Source organism: Dendrobates tinctorius, unplaced genomic scaffold (genome assembly GCF_039654945.1).
Source record: "Dendrobates tinctorius isolate UK_male_01 unplaced genomic scaffold, ASM3965494v1 ptg000001l, whole genome shotgun sequence".
Taxonomy (NCBI): domain Eukaryota; kingdom Metazoa; phylum Chordata; class Amphibia; order Anura; family Dendrobatidae; genus Dendrobates; species Dendrobates tinctorius.
This window is the reverse complement of record NW_027361669.1, coordinates 5,934,065-5,959,468: the sequence shown is the minus strand read 5'-3', so window position 1 is coordinate 5,959,468 and position 25,404 is coordinate 5,934,065. Positions and strand designations below refer to the sequence as shown.

Genomic DNA, 25,404 nt, shown 5'->3' with positions numbered 1-25,404 from the left:
ATCTTTGCTCAGTCTATCTTTCTGTCTGTGTTTTGTTTTTTCTTCTTGCTTCACCGTCATTATATGTGGGGGGCTGCCTTTTGCTTTGGGGTCTGCTCTGGGGCAGTTTAGATTTCCCTTTCTGTCTTTAGGCTATGTAGTCCTCCGGCTGTGATCGAGGGGCCTAGGGCATCGTAGGAGCCCCCCACAGCTACTGCTAGTTGTGTTGATAGGTTCAGGGGTCTGCAATCCGATAGCTGCCAACTTCTCTGGTTTTCTGGACTTAGCTAGCATTTCTATTTTTGCCTCCTACGGTGACTCAATCATAACAGATGACGATTGGACCTCAGGAATCTCAGATTGGATTTAAGACAGCCGACGCCCTACTCTGGTGCTGGTGATTCCTTCTGCTTGTCAGGTCTTGGTTCTCAGCTCTGTTCCAGTCAGCTCAAGCTAAGTTTTTCTGCTAATGTTCACACTTGATTTTGTTGTTCTATTCAGTTATTTGTGTGGTCAGCCAGCCCCGGCTGGGGCTGTGCTGAATTTCCACTCTTATTTATCAGTATTTGCCAATTTGTTTTTTGTCCCTTATTAGATTGGCCTCTTTTTGCTCTGTCTCAGAATATTTCAGAGTGCTGATATTGTGGGAGAAGTCTAGTGACTTCAGGGTTAAATTTGTTATCAGAAGTGTTGGACATTATTTTGTAGGGTTTTGGGCAGATTGCAGACAGTGTCTTTCCTTTCCTGTCCTTTCTAGTTAGTTTGGGCCCCATCATTTGCTCAGCCTATTTTCCTGCCTGTGTTTGTATTTTCATCTTGTTTCACCGTCAATACATGTGTGGGGGCTGTCTATTCCTTTGGGGTCTGCTCTGGGGCAGTTAGTTTTCCCCTTTTCTTGTTTTAGGCTTATTTAGTCCTCCGGCCGTGACGAGGCATCTAGGTTCATCGTAGGTACGCTCCACGGCTGCTGCTAGTTGTGTGGTTAGGATCAGGGATCTGCAATCTGCATAGTTACCAACCTCTCTGTTTTTTCTGGGGCTTAGCTTGTTTTAGGTTTTTTCCTCCTCGGTGACCCATTCATAACAGAATCACCAGCCATACCGCAGATTCTAGGGTACTCAAAAGCAGGAGAAAGTTGTTAAAAAAAATGTGTCAGAATTTTTTTTTATGTATTTTTTCCTCTTTTTCTCTGGGGCCATAGGAGGATTTTTTTTTCCTAATGGAGATTAAGCAATTGTCTGATCGTGTGGAGCAACTTGCTTTGAATCTGATGGATTTGGACTTTGCTAAACGTTATGATTTTTCCCTGACGCCTCTGCGGACGCCTATTCCTTTGAGGGGTATTGATGCTATTCCTTTGGCGGAGAATAAACTTCAGTTTTAGACCCAGGTGATAATGCGAGTTGCCCCAGACCACCAAGAAAATTGTAAATTTTTGGTGCTGCATAAATTGCATGATACTATTGTTCTGGGTTTTCCCTGGTTGCAAACTCATAATCCAGTTTTGGATTGGAAATCTGGGACTGTGGTGAGTTGGGGCTGTCAGTGTGTTCTTAGGGACGCTCCTGTTTTCTCCACCTATCCTCAGTCTCATGATATTCCTGATTATCTGGCCGATTTTTCTGATGTATTTAGTGAGAGTAAGTCTGCATCTTTGCCTCCTCATAGGAGTTATGACTGCAATTGAGTTGATGCCTGGGTGTAAATTTCCCAAGGGTCGGCTTTTCAACTTATCAGTACCCGAACATGATGCTATGCGATCCTATATTAAGGAGTCATTGGAGAAGGGTCACATTAGACCATCCTCGTCACCTTTAGGTGCTGGCTTTTTTTTGTGGCCAAGAAAGATGGTTCATTAAGACCGTGTATCGTTCCCTTAACAAGATGACAGTTAAATATCAGTACCCGTTACCTCTGATGTCTGATTTATTCTCCAGAGTTAAGAGTGCCTGCTGGTTTACTAAGCTTGACCTCAGGGGGGCGTATAATCTTATTTGCATCAAGCACGGGGATGAATGGAAGACGGCGTTTAATACTCCGGAGGGACATTTTGGAGTACCTGGTGATGCCTTTTGGGCTCACTAATGCCCCTTCTGTCTTCCAGTCCTTTATGGATGATATTTTCCGTGACTTTGTGGATAACTTTTTGATCATCTATCTGAATGATATTTTGATCTTTTCTAGTGATTGGGATTCTCATGTGGAACACGTCCGGACTGTGTTCCGGATTTTGAGGGAGAATTCCCTGTTTGTTAAGGGATCGAAATGCCTCTTTGGTGTACAGAGGATTTCATTTTTGGGATTTATCTTGTCTCCATCGACTATTGAAATGGACACGGCCAAGGTACAGGCCATTTATGATTGGGATCAGCCTACTTCTTTGAAGGCCCTCCAGAAGTTTTTGGGTTTTGCTAATTTCTATCGTAAATTTATAGGTAATTTTTCTGGTATTGTCAAACCACTGACTGATCTGACCAAGAAGGGCGCTGATGTGCTGAATTGGTCTCCTGAGGCTGTCTCAGCACTTCAGGAGCTTAAGCGGAGATTTACTTCAGCTCCGGTTTTACGGCAACCTGATGTCTCACTTCCGTTTCAGGTGGAGGTAGATGCTTCTGAGATTGGTGCAGGAGCTGTTTTGTCCCAAAAAGACCCTGTGACTTCTAAGATGAATCCCTGTGCCTTCTTTTCTCGAAAGTTCTCCCCATCTGAACGCAACTATGATGTGGGGAATCGGGAATTGTTGGCCATGAAATGGGCATTTGAGGAGTGGAGACATTGGTTGGAGGGAGCTAGACATCAAGTTGTGGTCCTCACCGATCACAAGAATTTGATTTATCTGGAGTCGGCCAAACGCTTGAATCCTAGACAGGCTAGATGGGCTTTGTTTTTCACGCGTTTTAATTTTGTGGTCTCTTTTCTTCCGGGCACTAAGAATGTTAAGGCAGACGCCCTTTCTAGGAGTTTCTTTGCCGATTCTCTTAATGTGACCGAGCCTACTACCATCCTAGGTGAGGGGGTAGTTCTTTCTGCCATTTCACCCGATTTGAGACGCGCCCTGGAGGAATTTCAGGAGGATAAACATGAGGGTTGCCCTATGGGAAAATTGTATGTTCCTGACCAGTGGAGAAAGAGAGTGATGTCTGAAATTCATTGCTCCGCATTGGCTGGTCATTCAGATATTTTTGGTACCAGAGACTTGGTGAGTCGGTCCTTTTGGTGGCCTGCCTTATCTCGTGATGTCAGGAATTTTTTTTACAGTCCTGTGGGACTTGTTCTCGGAATAAACCCTGATCTCGTTCTAGTGGGTTGCTGATGCCCCTGCCGGTGCCCAAGAGGCCATGGACCCATATCTCAATGGATTTTATTTCTGATCTTCCTGTCTCTCTAAGAATGACTGTTATCTGGGTGATTTGTGATAGATTTTCGAAGATTGTCCATCTGGTACCACTCCCAAAGTTGCCATCTTCCGCTGAGTTGGTGCCCTTTTTTTTTACAACAGGTGGTTCGGTTACATGGGATTCCTGAGAACATTGTGTCCGACAGAGGAGTTCAGTTTGTTTCCAGATTCTGGAAAGCCTTTTGTTCCAGTCTGGGAATTCAGTTATCCTTCTCCTCTGCATTTCATCCCCAGACCAATGGACAGACTGAGAGAACAAGCCAGACCTTGGAGTCTTATTTAAGATGTTTTATATCTGCTGATCAGGATGATTGGGTCTCATTTTTGCCCTTGGCCGAATTCGCGCTGAACAATAGAGCTAGTTCTGCCGCTTTGATGTCACCCTTTTTCTGTAATTTTCGGTTTCATCCTAGATTCTCTTCAGGGCAAGTGGAATCTTCGTCCTGCCCAGGTGTGGACAATGTGGTTGAGAGAATGCAGCAGATATGGGACCAAGTGGTGGATAAGTTGTCACTCTCTCAGGAAAAGGCCCAGCGATTTTCTAACCGGCATAGGACCGTTGTTCCCGGTTTAAAGTGGGTGATATGGTTTGGTTGTCGTCTAAGAATATTCCTATGAAGGTTGCATCTCCAAAATTTAAGCCAAGATTTATTAGACCTTATAAGATTTTGGAGATTCTTAATCCTGTTTCTTTTCGATTGGCTCTTCCAGTTACGTTCAAGATCCATAACGTATTTCACAAATCTCTGTTGAAGAGGTTTGTTGAGCCAGTGGTTCCTATGGCAGCACCTCCTGACCCTGTGTTGGTTGAAGGCAATGTGGAATATGAGGTAGAGAAAATATTGGATTCTTGTTTGGTTAGACGGAGACTCCAGTATTTGGTCAAATGGAAGGGTTATGGCCAGGAGGATAATTCTTGGTTCTCAGCCTCTCATATTCATGCCAATAGATTGGTTCGTGCTTTTCACCGGGCCCATCCTGATCGGCCTGGTGGCGTGGATGAGGGTTCGGTGACCCCTCCTCAAGGGGGGGTACTGTTGTGAGTTCATTTTCTGGTCTACCAGTTGTGAGTTCTCCTTCCAGGCTCCTTCTAGTGGTAACAGGAGGTAGTGAGGCTGATTTAATCAGTAGAGATCTGCCACCTGATAATGAGGATGACGATTGGACCTCAGGAATCTCAGATTGGATTTAAGACAGCCGACGCCCTACTCTGGTGCTGGTGATTCCTTCTGCTTGTCAGGTCTTGGTTCTCAGCTCTGTTCCAGTCAGCTCAAGCTAAGTTTTTCTGCTAATGTTCACACTTGATTTTGTTGTTCTATTCAGTTTTTTTTGTGGTCAGCCAGCCCCGGCTGGGGCTGTGCTGAATTACTACTCATATTTTTCTGTATTTGCCAATTTGCTTTTTGTCCCTTATTAGATTGGCCTCTTTTTGCTCTGTCTCAGAATATTTCAGAGTGCTGATATAGTGGGAGAAGTCTAGTGACTTCAGGGTTAATTTTGTTATCAGAAGTTTTGGACATTATTTTGTAGGGTTTTGGGCAGATTGCAGACAGTGTCTTTCCTTTCTTCTCCTTTCTAGTTAGTTTGGGCCCCATCGTTTGCTCAGCCTATTTTCCTGCCTGTGTTTTCATCTTGTTTCACTGTCAATACATGTGTGGGGGCTGTCTATTCCTTTGGGGTCTGCTCTGGGGCAGTTAGTTTTCCCCTTTTCTTGCTTTAGGCTTATTTAGTCCTCCAGCCGTGATGAGGCGTCTAGGTTCATCGTAGGTACGCTCCAAGGCTGCTGCTAGTTGTGTGGTTAGGATCAGGGATCTGCAATCTGCATAGTTACCAACCTCTCTGGTTTTTCTGGGGCTTAGCTTGTTTTAGGTTTTTTCCCCCTCGGTGACCCATTCATAACACTGGGCGTACCCTACGGGAGGAGGGCCTCATCCCAGACTGGTTAGGAAAGGGTGTTGGGAGCTAGTGAGGAAGGTAGGAATAGGGGAGGAGCTTAGAAAGTGGAGTGATGTAGAGCAGCCAATGGGAATAGCTAGTGGGCGGAGCTTAGAGAAAGAGTGGGAGATTTGAAGACAGTTGAGAGAGTTCCCTCAGGGGAAGAGCAGGTGAAAGGATGGGCTTGGAGCAGCTCCTGTCAGGAGGAGCTGCCAGATAGATTGGCTGGGAGGAGAAGCTCCCGGGAGGAAAGAAAGGAATTTCTAGAGACCCACGCTGATTGCTATCGGGTGGGAGAAGAAAATAGGTCGCAGAAGGGTCTCAGCCCCTAGCCTAGCGAAGTAAACAACGAACTTAACTAGCAAGCTGACAGCTGTGGTTGCTGTATGGGCCACAGCGAATCCCACAGTTATCTTCCCAGAAAGGCAGCCATATAGGATCAAGGAACCGCCTGAGTGACGAATTCTGACAGGATCCGCGGCAGCTAGCCTGGGACTCTGACTGTGAAGGTGCTAGAAAGGGAGAAAGGAGAGGAAATCAGCACAGTGAGATGGCCTAGAAAGGAACATACTGAAAGGGAGTGTTGGAGAGGTGTACTCATCTACCTGGAAGTTTATTGGACCCCTGACCTGGAGGACTCGGTACCCAAGCGTGTGTCTGTGTGCACCAGACAGTGAGTAAAGCCCATTGAACTACATGCGACTGTGTCCTTCATTTTACTCCTGCACCACTCCTTCATTCCACTCCACATCTACCAACTCTACCAACAACTACATCTATTCTGCCCTGGGAATACAGCCCTACCTGTGGAGGGCTACAACATCACAGCTGTACCCAACATCCATCCCAGAGAAGCAACACTGCAGCGCTGGTCACCTCTGACCAGTTTGCCACAGGTGGCGTCACGTATTCAACTATAAACTTTATTCTCATCTCCTTAATTACCCCCACCACAAACTATAGCCATTGACCGCCTGGGGCCACGGACTGGGTCCCAGCCGCCGTGACACCGTCTCCCACTGAAGTCGACGGGCCAGGCTCCGAGTACCCCGCGGCGCGTCACCTGTCCTTAGCAGTGGTTTCCTAGCAGCTATTTTACCATGAACGCCTGCTGTACAAAGTCTCCTCTTAACAGTTGTTGTAGAGATGTGTCTGCTGCTAGAACTGTGTGGCATTGACCTGGTCTATAATCTGAGCTGCTGTTAACCTGCAATTTCTAAGGCTGGTGACTCGGATGAACTTATCCTCCACAGCAGAGGTGACTCTTGGTCTTCCTTTCCTGGGGCGGTCCTCATGTGAGCCTGTTTCTTTGTAGCGCTTGATGGCTTTTGCCACTGCACTTGGGGACACTTTCAAACTTTTCCCAATTTTTCAGACTGACTGACCTTCATTTCTTAAAGTAATGATGGCCACTCGTTTTTCTTTCCTTAGCTGCTTTTTTCTTGCCATAATACAAATTCTAACAGTCTATTCAGTAGGACTATCAGCCGTGTATCCACCAGACTTCTGCACAACACAACTGATGGTCCCAACCCCATTTATAAGGCAAGAAATCCCACATACTAAACCTGACAGGGCACACCTGTGAAGTGAAAACCATTTCCGGTGACTACCTCTTGAAGCTCATCAAGAGAATGCCAAGAGTGTGCAAAGCAGTAATCAAAGCAAAAGGTGGCTACTTTGAAGAACCTAGAATACAAGACATATTTTAAGTTGTTTCACACTTTTTTGTTAATTATATAATTCCACATGTGTTAATTCATAGTTTTCATGCCTTCAGAGTGAATCTACAATTTTCATAGTCATGATAATAAAGAAAATTCTTTGAATGAGAAGGTGTGTCCAAACTTTTGGTCTGTACTGTATATCATGCAGACTGTACTCATGGCATTCTATATTACATACAGACCGCACTCTCGGTCTCCTATAACAGATACTTTCTATAACAGGCTAAGGCTAGTTTCACACTAGTGCTTTTGAGCACAGCGACGGCCTGCGCACGGCCGCCGCTAAGCCCCGCCCCCTGCCGCACCTCTGCCGGTAGCTCCGCCTACCGGTGCATGACGCTGCATGCGTCCTGCGTCCCCTATCTTTATCACTGGGGGCGCAAGCCGTGCGCAGTATGAGTTTGGCGGCGCATGCGCCTTTTTGACGGTGCGCCGAGCGCAACCATACTGCGCACGGCCTGCGCCCCCAGTGATAAAGATAGGGGATGCAGGACGCATGCAGCGTCATGCGCCGGTAGGCGGAGCTACCGGCAGAGGCGCGGCAGGGGCGGGGCTTAGCGGTGGCCGTGCGCAGGCCGTCGCTGCGCTCAAAAGCGCTAGTGTGAAACTAGCCTAAGAGTGTGTATGTACAGTATATAGGATGCCGATATTGCAGTATGTATGGCATATTGGCCTCGTATATGACATACAGGCTGTCAGCCTCCTATTAGGCCTCCTATGTGTTAGGAGTCGGATTCCTGCGTTTACTCAGCAGGGATCCAGATCCTCACATTCTGCACTCTCCTATTTTTCCACTGCAGAGGAGATTGCCTTGCAGCAAATCTCTCCTGAGGCTAAGTCCTTCTGTCCTCTTACTGGGCATGCTCATGGGATGATCTCCCATTGGAGATCGGGAGTCATGTGCTCAGGTCCCGCTCCAGTTCTCATTGGTCCATCTCAGAGATCTGGAAGCGTGCAGAAGGTCCCGGTTGCTATAAAAGGCGCGCATGGCTGTTCCGCCATGCGCTAGTATAGTCATACTTGCTGCTGTGTGTATGAGGACGGATGCATGATTCTGGTGACTGACTCACTTGAAACCCCTTCCCTCTGATATTATGCATGTGAATAGGGACTGAGTTAGTTTCAGCGCCAGCGCTCCTCTGCTTCAACTTGCACAGTTGCTAGCGTCCGACATTGCGCTTGCGCCTTGCCTTTGTCATTTGGCGGCAGTGTCCACGCCGCGCTGCAGTAGCAGCCTCCTTTGCGTTGGCAGTTGCAATGCCGTGCACACGGTAGGTCTAGACGGACGTAGTGTCACCGTCTTGGGCTACTCCTGTGACCATATACCGTGTGTGCGTTTTTTACTGAGTGCTGTGACTACAACAGGCTCTTGTGTTTGTACTTTTGGCATCTCCATGACTGAGATTGCCCTGTGCACCTGGGTGGAGTTTAACCCTGTGTGCAATTCCGCCATATTGCTCCTGCCACCACTTAGCAGCGATTATTTCACCTACTGCACGGTGGAACCCGAGTGGCGAACACACTTTATTTATATTTTTATTTAGTGTGTTCAGCCATTCCTAACATTATACTAGCGCCAGGGTCTGGCTAGTGATGGCAGAACAGCAGCAACTCTTACAGAGTATTCGGCAGCTTGAGGGCCGGCTGGCCACTCTTGAGAGTGCTCTCTCAGCTGCACAATCCACCAAAACTGCTGTAAAGGCAATCTCAGACGCGGTTTCCTGTATGTCCACGTCCTCCCCCGCGTCAACAGTTACCCGCCTCCCGTTGCCCGATAAATTTTCTGGCGATGGCGCCTCCTGTAGGGGTTTCATCAGCCAGTGCTCCATTCAGCTGGAGTTACTGGCTGTGCGATTCCCTACAGAACGGGCCAAGGTGGGGTTTATTGTATCCCTGCTGGCGGGCAAAGCGTTGGAGTGGGCTACGCCACTATGGGAGCGTGGTGACCCAGAGGTCCGGACCGCTGCTCACTTTCTAACAGCTATTAAGCAGGTCTTCCTCGGTCCACTGGTCATGCACGATACCTCTCTTCAGCTTCTAGCTTTGACTCAGGGTGCTCTCTCGGTTAGTCAGCATGCCGTCCGTTTTCGGACACTGGCTTCAGATTTGGAGTGGTCCGATAAAGCCCTCATCCCTGTGTTTTGGAGGGGTTTGGCAGAGCACCTTAAAGATGCTCTCTCCACCAGAGAGGTTCCTGCCAGTTTGGAAGAGCTGATTGCCATTTCCACCCGCATTGACCTCCATTTTTCGGAGCGCGGTATGGAGCGTGCTCAATCCAAACGGAAGGTTACTCCGGCTCCCAATTATTTTGAGCCTCTGGAACTACCCAAGCCAGAGGTTCCACCCCCAGAGCCCATGGAGGTGTCTCGCGCCGTTCTCCAGGCGTGTCCGGCACAAGACTCCAGTCGCTGTCTTATTTGTCAACACGCGGGGTCTCAGAACAGCAGTGCCCCGCAACGGCCAAATTCTGTACTGCCGGGTAAGACCCTTGTTCCTCCCCACCTTTCGGCCGAAGGTTCTTGCCTGGGCACACACGTCCAGGAGGGGTGGTCACTGCGGCTATATGCAGACCACAAAACTCCTGGCAGGGTCTTACTGGTGGCCGCACAGGGCTCGGGATGTTAAAAAATATGTTCGGCCTGCGCCTTTTGTGCTCGGAATAGCCTCTTTAAGCAAAGAGCGGAGACGCCCGCCGACACGCGGTGGCGTTCCACTTTAACTTCTGCTCCCGCTGTCTCCCACGGGTCCCTTCTCAGACCTGGTGATCTTGCCACCCCTGAGGCCTTCCACGTGTCCCGGGTCTCTCTGTCATCTACCAGGACATCCGACTTGCCTGCGGACGAGTCTGAGGCTTATACCTCTTACGGGCACAAGTTGGTGGATCGTAAGGCTCAGGGAGGGGGACCCTAGGAGGGGGGGTAATGTTAGGAGTCGGATTCCTGCGTTTACTCAGCAGGGATCCAGATCCTCACATTCTGCACTCTCCTATTTTTCCACTGCAGAGGAGTTTGCAGTGGAGATTGCCTTGCAGCAAATCTCTCCTGAGGCTAAGTCCTTCTGTCCTCTTACTGGGCATGCTCATAGGACGATTTCCCATTGGAGATCGGGAGTCATGTGCTCAGGTCCCGCTCCAGTTCTCATTGGTCCATCTCAGAGATCTGAAAGCGTGCAGAAGGTCCCGGCTGCTATAAAAGGCGCGCATGGCGGAACAGCGGACGGATGCATGATTCTGATGGATGAGGACGGATGCATGATTCTGGTAACTGACTCATTTTAAACCCCTTCCCCCTGATATTACGCATGTGAATAGGGACTGAGTTAGTTTCAGCGCCAGCGCTCCTCTGCTTCAACTTGCACAGCTGCTAGCGTCCGACATTGTGCTTGCGCCTTGCCTTTGTCATTTGGCGGCAGTGTCCACGCCGCACTGCAGTAGCAGCCTCCTTTGCATTCGCAGTTGCAACGTCGCGCACACGGTAGGTCTAGACGGACGTAGTGCCGCTGTCTTGGGCTACTCCTGTGACCATATACCGTGTGTGCGTTTTTCACTGAGTGCTGTGACTACAACAGGCTCAGTTACTTGTGTTTGTACTTTTGGCATCTCCGTGACTGAGATTGCGCAGTGCACCTGGGTGGAGTATAACCCTGTGTGCAATTCCGCCATATTGCTCCTGCCACCACTTAGCAGCGGTTATTTCACCTACTGCATGGTGGACCCTGAGCGGCGAACGCACTTTATTTATATTTTTATTGAGTGTGTTCCGCCGTTCCTAACACTATGAGACATACAGGCTGTCGGCCTCCTATTAGGTCTCCTATAAGACATACAGACTGTCGGCCTCCTATTAGGCCTCCTATAAGTCATACAGACTGTCGACCTATTATTAGGTCCCTATAAGACATACAGACTGTCGGCCTCCTATTAGGCCCCCTATAAAACATACAGAGTGTTGGCCTCTAAGATACTGTACAGACCGCACTCTCTGCCTATGTATGGCATACAGGAGGATGATAGTACGGTCTGTACGGTCGGTATACAGGCCTCATATGACATAATAGGCCATATAAGAGTTTGGTGTGTGTGTGTGTATCTTATATAGGAGGCACTGGCAGAGATTGTGATCTGTGATGCTGCATCATGTCGTGTGTATGGCCATAGGCAAAGTTTAAAATGGGGCCCCAAATGCTAACACATTGCACATCACACAGAAGCATTTTGATTGTATTTACATGCGCTGAGTTCAGAACCATAAATGAGTGTGATCAACAATATTGAAGTCATTCAACACTTGTTTCCCGGCCTCTTTACACAGTCTGAGAAAGAATGATGGGAACCGAACAATCACTATTAGATCATTCTGTCCCCATACAGTATCATGTTATCAGCCGCACATCTACAGTGCACACCCCATAGTCCTCCATATAATATAATGTGCCCCAGAGTCCTCCATATAGTATAATACACTCCTCAGTCCTCCATATAGTATACTACACTCTCCATAGTCCTCTATATAGTATAATACACTCCACATAGCTCTCCATATATTAAAATACACTCAGTCCTCCATATAATATAATACACTCCTCCATATATTAAAATACACTGCTTAGTCCTCCATATAGTATAATACACTCCTCATAGTTCTCCATATAGTATAATACACCGCCAGTCATCCATGTAGTACAATTCACTTCACATAGTATAATGCACCCCATAGTTCTTCATATAGTATAATATATTCCCCATAGTCCTCGATACAGTATAATGCAGCCCACATATAGTATAATGCAGCCACCCCACAGAGCAAAAAGCAGCCACCCCATAGAGTATAATGGAGCCCCGCCATACAATATAATGTAACACCCATAGAATACAATGTCGCCCCGCCTCTTATAGTATAATGCAGCCATCCCTTAAAGCATAATGTAGCCACCCCACAGAATATAATGTAACCCCCCATAGAATATAATGCAGCCCCGCTCATATAGTATAATGCAGCCCCTCCATAGAATATATGGCAGCCCCTTATATAGTATAATGTAGCCCCTCCATAGAATACAATGTAGCCCTCCTCCTATAGTATAATGCAGCCCCAATAGAATATACCCATAAAACATAATGCAGCCCCCCATAGAATACAATGTAGCCCTCCTCATATAGTATAATGCAGCCCCAATAGAATATAATGTAGCCCCATCATAAAGTATAATAAAGCCCCCATACAATATAATCTAGCCCCCATAAAATATAATGCAGCCCCCCATAGAATACAATGTAGCCTCCTCATATAGTATAATGTAGCCCCTTCATAGAGTATGATGCGATCAACCCCCAATATAATAAAGATAATACAGCCCCCCATAGAATATAAAGTAGCCCCAAATAGAATATAATACAGCCCACCTCCCCAAAGAATATAATGTAGCCCCCCAATATTATATAACACAGCCTCCCCCATAGAAAATAATGTATAATGAACCCCCATGGTATATAACACAGCCACATAGTATATAGCACAGCCACAAGGTATATAACACAGCCCACATAATATATATCACAGCCCCTCATGGTATATAACACAGCCCCACATGGTATATAGCACAGCCCCACATGGTATATAGCACAGCCCCACATGGTATACAGCACACATGGTATACAGCACCATGGTATACAGCACAGCCCCACATGATATACAGCACAGACCCATGGTATAAAGCACAGCCCCACATTATATAGCAGAGCACCATGGTATATAGCACAGCCCCACATAGTATACAGCACAGAACTACATGGTATACAGCACAGACCCCCATTGGTACACAGTACAGCCCCCATTGGTATACAGCAGAGCCCCACATTGTATACAGCACAGCGCCATGGTATACAGCACAGCAACATGGTATACAGTATAGCCCCACATGCAGTGGCGTAACTGCAAAGTTATAGGCCCCGATGCGAACTCAGCCCCACATGCAGTGGCGTAACTGCAAAGTTATAGGCCCCGATGCGAACTTTCAAATGGTGTCCCCCCATGCCAAAATACACGCACATCTCCTCTCCGTACACCTTGTACACGCGCTTTCCACTCCGCACACCTCGTACACACATGGCTGCGCTCTGCACACCTCGCACACGAGTGGCTCCTTGCCGCACACCTCGTACAAATGTGGCTCCACTTCGTACACGCACATCTCCGCTCCGTACACCTCGTTCACACACAGCTCCGCTCCGTACATCTCGTACTCACGCGGCTCCTCTCTGTCCACTCCATACACATGCGGCTCCGCTCCGTACACACAAGGCTCCTCTCCGTACACCTCGTACACACACGGCTCCTCTCTGTCCACCTCATACACACGCGGCTCCGGTCTGTGCACTTCATACATACACGGCTCCTCTCCGTACACCTCATACACACGCGGCTCCAGTCTGTGCACTTCATACATACACGGCTCCTCTCCGTACACCTCAAACACATGCGGCTCCGCTCCATACACCTCATACACATGCGGCTCCTCTCCGTACACCTCGTAAACATGCGGCTCTGTACACATCCATTATAAGTTTATGCTTCGAGCATACAACACTGCCCTTCACCTCTCAAAACAAACCTATTTCAACACCCTCATCACCTCACTGTCCAATAATCCTAAACGTCTCTTTGACACTTTTCATTCTCTACTCAACCCAACACTACAGGCCCCAACCACGGAGCTTCGGGCTGACGATCTGGCCAATTACTTCAAAGAAAAAATTGACCAGATCCGACAGGAATTTTTCTCCCAATCACCTCATACCATGCACTGTCCTCCCTCCCTCACTGCATCTAGCTCACTCTCTGATTTTGAACCAGTCACAGAAGAAGAAGTAAGCAGGCTCCTTGCATCTTCTCGCCCAACCACTTGCACCAGTGACCCATTTCCGTCACATCTACTCCAGCCCCTTTCCTCTGCTGTCACCCCTCACCTAACTAAAATATTTAATCTCTCTCTCTCTTCTAGTATCTTTCCCTCCTCATTTAAGCATGCCGTCATACATCCACTACTTAAAAAACCATCCCTTGACCAAAACTGTGCCGCTCACTATAGACCTGTCTCTAATCTTCCCTTCATCTCTAAACTCCTGGAACGCCTGGTCCACTCCCGTCTTATCCGCGATCTCTCTGATAACTCGCTTCTCGACCCTCTCCAATCCGGTTTCCGCTCTTTACACTCTACTGAAACTGCCCTCACTAAAGTCTCTAATGATCTACTAACAGCTAAATCAAATGGTCATTACTCCATGCTAATTCTCTTGGATCTCTCTGCAGCATTCGACACTGTGGATCATCAGCTCCTCCTCACTATGCTCAGTTCCATTGGCCTCAAGGACACCGTTCTCTCCTGGTTCTCCTCCTATCTCTCTGACTGCTCCTTTACTGTATCTTTTGCTGGCTCCTCCTCCTCTCATCTTCCCCTTACTGTTGGGGTTCCTCAAGGATCAGTCCTAGGCCCCCTCCTCTTCTCTTTGTACACTGCACCTATTGGTCAAACAATCAGTAGATTTGGTTTCCAGTACCATCTCTATGCTGAAGACACCCAATTATATGCTTCTTCTCCTGACATCACGCCTGCCTTTCTAGAAAACACCAGCGTCTAAACGCTGTGTCTAACATCATGTCCTCACTAATGTATATCTGAAACTGAACCTGTCAAAGACTGAACTCCTTGTGTTTCCTCCCGCTACTAATGTACCTATACCCGACATTGCCATTTCCGTGTGTGGTTCCACTATTACTCCCCAGCACCTTGCCCGCTGTCTTGGGGTCATACTTGACTCTGAGCTTTCCTTTGTCCCCCACATCCGATCACTGGTTCGCTCTTGTTATCTGCACCTCAAAAACATTTCTAGAATTCGACCTTTTCTTACTTTTGACTCTGCAAAAACTCTGACTGTTTCTCTTATTCATTCTCGTCTCGACTATTGTAACTCCCTTCTAATCGGTCTCCCTCTTACCAAACTCTCCCCCCTCCAATCTGTCTTGAATGCTGCTGCCAGGATCGTATTCCTCGCCAATCGTTACACCGATGCCTCTACCTTGTGCCAGTTATCACACTGACTACCCATCCACTCCAGCATCGAGTACAAACTTATTACCCTCACCCACAAAGCTCTTCATAGCTCAGCACCACCCTACATCTCCTCCCTTGTTTCAGTATACCATCCTACCCGCGCCCTCCGTTCTGCTGATGACCTGAGGTTAGCATCCTCAATAATCAGAACCTCCCACTCCCATCTCCAAGACTATACATGTGCTGCCCCAATTCTTTGGAATGCACGTCCCAGGTCAATATGATTAGTCCCCAATCCCCACAATTGTAAGCGTGCCCTGAAAACTCATTTATTCAGACTGGCCTACCATCTCAACACATTACCCTAATCTATCCCTATGTGGCACAGCCAAAAGTTTTTACCATAACCAGGTTCCCTGCATCATGTTCCCACATGCTTTATGCATCCATTAGCCCTCTGCGTCTGTACTGTTACACACTTAACATTATGGCTGGTCCATACAATCATGGCAACTGTTACCACCTACCTTTCGTGTCTCCCTTTTTCTCCTCATAGATTGTAAGCTTGCGAGCAGGGCCCTCATTCCTCTTGGTATCTGTTATGATCTATGTGATTATTGTTATGCTGTAATGTCTATTGTCTGTACAAGTCCCCTCTGAAATGTAAAGTGCTGTGGAATATGTCAGCGCTATAGAAATAAAATTTATTATTATTATTATTATTACACGCGGCTCCTCTCCGTCCACCTCGTACACACACGGCTCCTCTCCGTACACCTCGTACACACACGGCTCCTCTCCGTACACCTCGTACACACACGGCTCCTCTCCGTACACCTCGTACACACACGGCTCTGCTCGCTACACCTCGTACACACACGGCTTCTCTCCGTACACCTGTACACACACGGCTCCGCTCCATACACCTCGTACACACAAGGCTCCGCTCCGTACACCTCGTACACACACGGCTCCGCTCCGTTCACCTCGTACACACACGGCTCCGCTCCGTACACCTCGTACACACACGGCACCACTCCGTACACCTTGTACACACACGGCTCTGCTGTATCTACACTGTAAACCCCTCCTGACCCCACACATAAACTTACCCTCATCCACACTGGTGACTGTTAGCATTGCAGACAGCAGAGCAGCTCACCACACAGCCAGGCTAGACATCTCTACACAGGGTAGGCTGCAGGAGTCAGACAGCGGGAGCCTGGCGGAGAGCAGAAAGTGTGAGAGTGTCACTCATACACACCACACAGCCGGGCCCGGCACTGCTGGACAGCGGGAGCCAGCAGAGCAGAGCTACCTGAAGACGGATCACGGACTGATAGGACAGGAGGACACATACTCACTCTGACTCTCTACAGTCAGTGTACTACTCACCACCGGAGCCGGCAGTACACACAGAGAGAGGCGAGAGCAGAGTAGAAGGGAGCAGCCGGGAGAGCAGAGATCAGCGTCGTCAGCGTCTCATGCTATTAGCCAGCCAGGAGCCGGAAAGCAGAGCGCAGTGCGTGTCACCGACCATAAAGAACAGCGACACAAGGTCCTTATCTGAGGGAGTGGAGCCAGAGCCAACCAGGGTCGCCCGATGCCGCGTCAGAGGGGGTATGCTATGGTACGTGCGCTCGTGTCACTGCAAATCCTGGGACGCACTTTTAAAGGGCCCACACATTTAAAGGGGCCGCGTTTTTAAAGGGCCCCAGCGACCCTCGGGGCCCACCAGGCATTTGCCCGCTACCCCACCAGGCCAGACCAACCCTGAGTCTGATGGTTCATTTCAAAGCCCCCCATATAGTATGATGGTCCCTCCAACAGCCCCCTATATAGTTTTGATGATATAACCCACAGCTCCTTATATATTATGATGGTACTCCTCACAGTTCTTATGTAGTATGAGGATTCACCTCATAGCCCCCTATATATGATGGTCCACCTCACAGTCCCCTCATTTACTATGGTGGTCCACCCCACAGCCCCTTATATACTATGATGGTCCAACTCACAGTGTCCTCTATAGTGTGATGGTCCCCAACAACCACACAAAGATTAAAAAATTCTATTTTACCTAATTCAGACATCTCATCCTTAGCAGAGTCTGACTCCTCTTCTATCCATTCTCACAGTGGATGCTGGCGGTGCGATGCAGTGACATTATTGCACTGTCGACGTCACCTGGCCTCTGGCAGGTTGCAGCCAGAAGGGACACCCACAGCCTTCTGGGGCCAGTGACGGAGACAGCAACTTTGTGCTTCGTCATAACTGTTGACAGTATTGGTGTCTTGAGGATGCAGATTCTGAGAACAGGGTAGCAGAAAAGGCGGCCCACGACCAGACAGGCCCTTCTGGCATTTGCCAGAATTGACAGATGGCCAGTCCAGCCCTGGGGCTCTACACTGTATGAGGACACAATGTATGGCTAATAGACTGGCAAATTTGCCATTTTCAGAAAAAAGCCTGGCATGGATGTTACAAAATAGTCACTGCAACCATAGATTAATTCATTGAGAGGTGCAGTGTCTATAGTTGGGTCACTATTGGGGTTTTCTGCTTTTCTGGCACCTTCGAGACTACGCAAATGTCGCCTGCAAACTATGCTAGCAAAATCTGTGCTCCAAAAGCCAAATAGTGCTCCATCCTTCTCAACCCTGATGTGTGGCCTAACAGTAATTTCTGACAACATCTGGCGCAGCACCGAGTTCGGGAGAAATTGCGCAATAAATTTTGGGATCTAGTTCCAACTATTAACCCATGTGTACCTGAGAAATCAGCAGCAAATACAGAAATTACATTTTTACCACTAAAATGTCACAACTCAATGTTATAAAATTCTGTGAGGCACCTATGGGTTGAAAATACTCACTACACCCCTAGATGAATTGCTTGAGGGGTCTATATTCCAAAATGGGGTCACTGGTGTGGGATTTCTGCTGTTTTCACAGGTCAGGGGCTCTTCAAATGCGGCATAGCATTCACAATCTATCCAAAGGCAAATAGTGCTCTTTCCTTTCCTAGCTCTGCCTTGTGCCCAATTAGAAGTTTTTGACCACATATTTGGTATAATAGTTCAGGACAAATTGCGCAATTATGGGGTCCGTTTTCTCCTATTATCCATTATGAAAATGACAAATGTGGGGCTAAAACATACCAGCGCACGGCCAGCGTACCCAACGCTAAATATAGGGTATGCTGGTCGCATGCAGCGTCATGCGCCCATAGGAGGAGCTGACCGGAGGGGGCGTGGCCAGGGCGGAGCTTAACGGCGGCTGAGCGCTGCACCTGATAACGCAAGTGTGTAAGTAGCCTAAATTAGGTAAAATTAATAAAATAAAATAAAAAATTTTTTTATATTTTTTCGTTAGGGTAATGGTTGGTTATAGTTGGGGTTATACTTACGGTTAGGGTTGGGGTAAGAGCTAGGGTTAGGGTTGGGCTAGGATTAGGGTTGAGGCTAGGGTTAGGGTTGGGGCTAGGGATAGGGTTGTGGTTAGAGCTAGAGTTAGAGTTGGGCTAGGGTTAGGATTGGGGCTAGTGTTGTGTTTAGGGTTCTGTTAAGGTTAATGTTATGTTGGGGTTAGGGTTGTGGTGTTGAGGTTAGGGAGGTTTTTGGGGTTTGGGTTGTTGTTAGCATTATGGTTGGGATTAGGGTTAGGGGTGTGTTGGATTTAGGGTTGGGGTTAGGCCTGTATTAGGGTTGGAGTTAGAATTGGGTGGTTTCCACTGTTTAGGTACATTGGGGTCTCCAAATATGACATGGTGCCGGCTATTGATTCCAGCCAATTTTGCGTTCAAAAAGTCAAACGGTGCTCCCTCTTTTCTGAGCCTTGCAGGCCATGCGCCCAAACAGTGGCTTTCCCCCACAAATTGGGTATCGGCATACTCAGGAGAAATTGCACAACAAATATTTTGTGAAAAAAGTAAAATGTTCATTTTTTCCTTCCACATTGCTTTAGTTTTCGTGATGCACCTGAAGGGATAATAAACTTCTTGAATATGGTTTTGCGCCCCTTGAGGGGTGCAGTTTTTAGAATGGTGCCACTTTTGGGAATTTTCTGTTATACTGACCGCCCAAACTCACTTCAAATGTGAGGTGGTCCCTAAAAAAATGGTTTTGTAAATTTTGTTGGAAAAATGATAAATCACTGGTCAACTTTTAACCCTTATAACATCCGTTATGTTTCCAAAATTGTGCTTATGTAGAGTAGACATATGGGAAATGTATTTATTAACTAATTTGTGCAATATGACTCTCTGATTTAAGGGCACAAAATTTAAAAGTTTGAAAATTGCTAAATTTTCAACATTTTTGCCAAATTTCTGTTTTTTTTTCATAAATAAACGCAAGTCATATAGAAGAAATTTTACCACTAACATGAAGTACAATATGTCATGAGAAAACATTCTCAGAATCAGTGGGATCTGTTGAAGTGTTCCAGAGCTATAACCTCATAAAGTGACAGTGGTCAGAATTTTAAAAATTGGCTTGGTCATTAAGTATCAAATTGACTCTGTCACTATGGGGTTAAATAAAGCTGCTTTGTTTTAGATACTTGCTGGTATTTGGCTTTGACAAAACTTTATTGATACAGTCATGTGTGCAGACTACAAGTGTCTTTTCTTTAATTTCGCTGTAGAAACGCACTGATATTTGTTTACCTGTGGATTTTCTGCATCTAATGGAAGTCGAAGGCTGTGTGCACACGCTGCGGAATTTTCCGCGCGGATTTGTCTAAATCCGCAGGTAAAACCGCAGGTCAAAAGACCTGCGGTTTATCTGCAGATTTTCTGTGGGTTAGCCTGCGGGTTTCCCCTGTGGTTTGACACCTGCCATGGAGCAAGTGCCAAACCTCAGCGGAATCCGCACAAAGAAGTGACATGCTGCGGATTTGAAACCGCAGCAAATCCGCGCGGAAAATTCTGCACTGTGTGCACTGCGGATTTCATTTCCCATTGATTATAATGGTACTGTACACCGCAGCAGAATCCGCAGCGTGTGCACACACCCTAAGAGGAAAATCTGAGCGTAAAGCTCAAGGCACCCGCAAGAGAAATTGACATGTTGCGTTTTTCATACACGCACCACAGGGCAGTTTACACTTTGTGTAAAAAAAAAAAAAAAAAGTATAGTGGGCGTGAGATTTCTATAAATCCCATCCACTGGAACTATGAGGTTGTGTTCACGCTATCAATAGTTGCTCAGTATTTGTGCCGTGGTCACACATTCAGTATTTGGTCAGTATTTTACCTCAGTATTTGTGCCGTGTTCACGTGTTCAGTATTTGGTCAGTATTTTACCTCAGTATTTGTGCTATGTCCAGTATTTGGTCAGTTTTTTTACCTCAGTATTTGTGCCGTGTTCACACGTTCAGTATTTGGTCAGTATTTTACCTCAGTATTTGTGCCGTGTTCAGTATTTGGTCAGTATTTTACCTCAGTATTTGTGCTATGTCCAGTATTTGGTCAGTATTTTACCTCAGTATTTGTGCCGTGTTCACGTGTTCAGTATTTGCTCAGTTTTTTACCTCAGTATTTGTGTCATGTTTACACTATCAGTATTTGGTCAGTATTTTACCTCAGTATTTGTAAGCCAAAACCAGTAGTGGCATAGGTCTCAAACCTCCCGATTCCCGCGGCACAGTTCCGATTTCGGGGCCGTATCCTGCCGTCCCGGCCGGGAAGCTATCTATCCCACCATCGCGGTGGCTGGTGTATGCCCGCAAAATACAGCACTGTGCTCTTTGGCGTAGCGTGGGGGCGGTCCGCCCCAGGCGGCACGTGTGTGGGGGCGGCGCGGCAGCATGACAGTTCCTCAGCTGCTTTTAGGAAAGGCCCCAGCAGCCGTGTTGTTAAGGTAACACTATATGACTACATTACCCGTCATGCCTCGGGTGCGCGTTCCTGGTATGACCCCGCTGCAGTGCTGTAGATTGGCAGTCACATGACCGTGGGATCTGCCGAGGCTCCGGCTGTCACATGCCCAAACAGCGAGCGGAGCGGCCGCACAGCACAGAGCATGTGGCCAACAGGGTGTCGTGGTCCGGCCGGGAGCAGCTGGAGGATGCCGGGGAGAGCACGCCGCTGCTGAACGGAACCGGCAGGTGAGGGCGGGAGGAGGGATACTGGGAATTGGGGGGCTGTGCAGATAGGTGGCTACGGCAAGGCTGTGCAGGGGAGGACATGGGGGGTTCTGTAGGGAGAGGACATGGGGAGGCTGTGCAGGGGAGGACATGGGGGGCTCTATAGGGAGAGGACATGGGGGGCTCTGTAGGGGAGGACATGGGGGGACTCTGTAGGGGGAGGGCATGGGGAGCTGTGTATGGGAGAACATGGGGGCTCTGTAGGAGTGACATGGGGGGGCTGTGCAGGGGGGGTACATGGGGAGGCTGTGTAGGGGAGGACATGGGGGGCTGTGCTGGGGAGGTACATGGGGAGGTTGTGCAAGGGGAGAACATGAGGGCTCTGTAGGGGGTGTACTGTGGGTCTGTGCAGGGGAGGACATGGGTCTCCTTACACTGTTTTATGGTGCGGCTCTCGGCAGGGCAGTGGTGGAGGTTCAGTAGGGTCATCAAGCTAATACATACATACATATATATAGAGAGAGAACTGCAAGAAGATGAAAGTCTAGAAATTTAGAAATAATAACAGCAGAGTTAGTAGCAGACTAAAAATTAGATCTTTGAGTGTAGTGTGGGCTCTTCGGATGCTTCCGGATTATCAACGACCCAAGGGGCGGCAAATTTTTCGACCGCCCCGGGCGCCACAAACAGTTGCTACGCCACTGACTGTGCTCTGCGCCGCACATCACGTTCCACCGGAAGTGACGTGCTGTAGGCTGACCGCTGGAAATGACTGCTGACCTCATTTCCGGCGGTCAGCTTATAGCATGTCACCTCAGGAGGAGGTAATCGTTCGGGACTCCGCAGGAGGACAGAGAATCGGCGGCGGAGCATCAGCGCTCCATTTTTTTCCTGTTTTATAATTATTGTTTAGGAAACAGTGTGATCAGCAGTGCTAAATGGGTGCGGTTGGGGTGTGCAGTGGCGGATTATAATGAGGTCAATTTGGGCAGTTGCCCCGGGCCCAGTGGGGTTAAGGGGCCCACAGCCCAGGCCAGTAAATTGCCCCATTATAATCCGCCACCGCGCAGGGCCGGATTATAGGCAGGGCAGGCGGGGCTTCAGCCCCGGGGCCCCCACCACAAGAGCTTCTAAGGGGGCCCCCACCACATTCCTGCTGGCTGCTGCAATGGCACTCCATCTTCTCCCCGCCTAAAAGTGAGTGACCGTGGGGGCGGCATTATGTACTCTGCTACCAGCAGCATCTACAAGTAGCGTGAACGTTGATGCTGCTGGTAGCGTGCAAAGGCTTGTGATGAGATCACAGGAGGTAAGGTGTCAGGGCCCCGATCATGTGACCCCTGTCTCCTCCCCTCCTGTGACCTCATCACAGGTCCTGTGCGCACAGCACAGAGCACTGAGAGCAGCCATGTATGTGGAGTGCGGCTCTGCGGGTGGAGGTCGGTGCTGGAGGCTCCATTATTCTCTATGTGGAGTGCGGCTCTGCGGGTGGAGGTCAGTGCTGGAGGCCCCATTATCCTCTATGTGGAGTGCGGCTCTGTGGGTGGAGGTCGGTGCTGGAGGCCCCATTATTCTCTATGTGGAGTGCGGCTCTGCGGGTGGAGGTCGGTGCTGGAGGCTCCATTATTCTCTATGTGGAGTGCGGCTCTGCGGGTGGAGGTCGGTGCTGGAGGCTCCATTATTCTCTATGTGGAGTGCGGCTCTGTGGGTGGAGGTCGGTGCTGGAGGCTCCATTATTCTCTATGTGGAGTGCGGCTCTGCGGGTGGAGGTCGGTGCTGGAGGCCCCATTATTCTCTATGTGGAGTGGGGCTCTGCGGGTGGAGGTCGGTGCTGGAGGCTCCATTATTCTCTATGTGGAGTGCGGCTCTGCGGGTGGAGGTCGGTGCTGGAGGCTCCATTATTCTCTATGTGGAGTGCGGCTCTGCGGGTGGAGGTCGGTGCTGGAGGCTCCATTATTCTCTATGTAGAGTGCGGCTCTGCGGGTGGAGGTCGGTGCTGGAGGCTCCATTATTCTCTATGTGGAGTGCGGCTCTGCGGGTGGAGGTCGGTGCTGGAGGCTCCATTATTCTCTATGTGGAGTGCGGCTCTGCGGGTGGAGGTCGGTGCTGGAGGCTCCATTATTCTCTATGTAGAGTGCGGCTCTGCGGGTGGAGGTCGGTGCTGGAGGCTCCATTATTCTCTATGTAGAGTGCGGCTCTGCGGGTGGAGGTCGGTGCTGGAGGCCCCATTATTCTCTATGTGGAGTGCGGCTCTGCGGGTGGAGGTCGGTGCTGGAGGCTCCATTATTCTCTATGTAGAGTGCGGCTCTGCGGGTGGAGGTCGGTGCTGGAGGCCCCATTATTCTCTATGTGGAGTGCGGCTCTGCGGGTGGAGGTCGGTGCTGGAGGCTCCATTATTCTCTATGTAGAGTGTGGCTCTACGATACGTGACGAGGGGGGCCCACAGAGTCTGAACTGCCCCGGGCCCTGGCTATCCTTAATCCACCCCTGGGGGTGTGGATACGGGTGTGACTACTAAAATGGGTGTGGCTAGGGGCGTGGCCTAAACTTTGCAGCAGCGCATAGTGCGCCGCAGCCTTTGTCCCTCTTTGCCTTCTTCAAAAGTTGGGAGGTATGAGTAGTGGAACAATCAGAGGAAAAGTATAATAGAAACACGTCACCACTTCTGTACTTATCACCCACTCCTGGTTTTGTCTTGCACATACTGAGGTAAAAACTCACCAAATACTGACAGTGTGAACGCGGACTTCCAGGCAGCATGGAAAACTCATTGTGGGCCCTTACCCGTCTCCTTGCTATTAACCTACAAGGAGCCAGCCTGTCGCCTCCCTACACTTGCTGCAATGCTGTGCCGTGTGCTCTCTGACAGCAAGGCAACTGAGCAGTCTGAGTGTCTGGTAGCTTCCTCGTCAGACGGTAGCAGTTCTCTTTCCTCCCGGCCTCAGGTTAGTGTTTCCAGTGACATCAGAGTTTCAGGTTTTCTCTCCCAGTCCCTCCCTTCCTTTGTAATTGGATGGCAGCCTAAACCCTGCCAGTTACCTTTCTGGTCAGAGCACGGTGTGGGGAGAAACTGAGGCGGCAGAGACTGTTTCGTTTGGACTGAGCCCAGATGAAGCAGTTCCTTGTAGGAGTAAATGTGGCCGCCTCTCCCGGCTGTGAAGTGCTGCCTGCCTTTCCTGGGATCTCATACCTCCCAGATGGTGGTTTGCTAGGCGCTGCACTACAGGTAAGGAGAGCTGCTGCTACGATCTGCAGCAGAGGATTGCAACTCGAGGAACACAACACATGGCTTCTGCTTGAGACAATGTGGTCGTGTGGGGTGCTTTCAGGGGCCTCTCCTTTTGGGGGTGACACTTTAGTGCATGTTCTCTCTGTGATTGACCCTTTATCTGCTGTGCCTCACAGGCACCATGGGGTTATAGAAATGTAATTAATGTACAACATCGCACACTTGCACCTACAAACTATAATCAAGTGACTCTAAAGGCTGGTTTTTGGGGTAATTGTTGGTTTACATGGTGACCCTGTGGAGGGGACATGTATATAGAGAGCATAGATGATCAGGGAAGGCGTATGGTGCGGCATGTGCTTTTTGTTTGTCCCCAGTACCAAATACTGTAAAATGTGGCTGCTAAGATGTATTTTCCCATGATGACCCCTATAATAATGCACATATTATACCATGCAATGTATGGAAGGGTAACATATGGAGAGATTACTGCTACACTTCTTTTTGCTGTCAATGGGGCATCTATGTAGATAGCCGACAGCAGAAGACGTGTCGGCAGCACTGGGTCTCACACTGACATCAATGGACGTTTGTAATGGAAATCCTCCCTGATCTATAGTGTTCAAAGGCCACAGTGATGTCATTTGGTGTCGTCATGCCCATACGGTCACATGAGATGACCTAAGCGTGTGACCACATGATCCCGGGCCGTGGCTGTATGGGTGGGAGCTTTGTCAACGTGTGGGGGTATTGTTAACATAACGTATATTATTTTATTTTGATATGCCATATAGTCTTCATTTCTAACAGAAGACATGTTGACCCCCGCTTCTGGTGATTGGAAGGATCCCAATAGATCAGATATTTACCATCTTGTGACTAGGTGTTTAAAGGGGTTTTCCGCTTTCAGGAAGGTGGACCTTTAAAATATCTAAAATAATAAAGTGAGCAGGTACTCGCCATCAGCGGGTCCAGCAGCAATCCTTCTAGGGTCACCGC

At 48.6% G+C, this 25,404-nt stretch overlaps 1 protein-coding gene across 3 annotated transcripts in view; it reads left to right on the top strand.

Moving 5' to 3' along the window:
- Positions 1-23,993: 23,993 nt before the first annotated feature.
- The window catches only part of SHROOM1 (shroom family member 1), a 122,437-nt gene continuing 121,026 nt past the window's right edge, over positions 23,994-25,404 (top strand). The window contains exon 1 of one of the 3 annotated variants that reach the window (XM_073558264.1): positions 23,994-24,121. The gene's annotated coding sequence lies outside the window, so the exon portion shown is untranslated. Of the gene's footprint in view, positions 24,122-24,199; positions 24,403-25,404 lie in introns of those variants that run through there. The other 2 variants (XM_073559485.1, XM_073558032.1) reach the window with 2 other exon arrangements.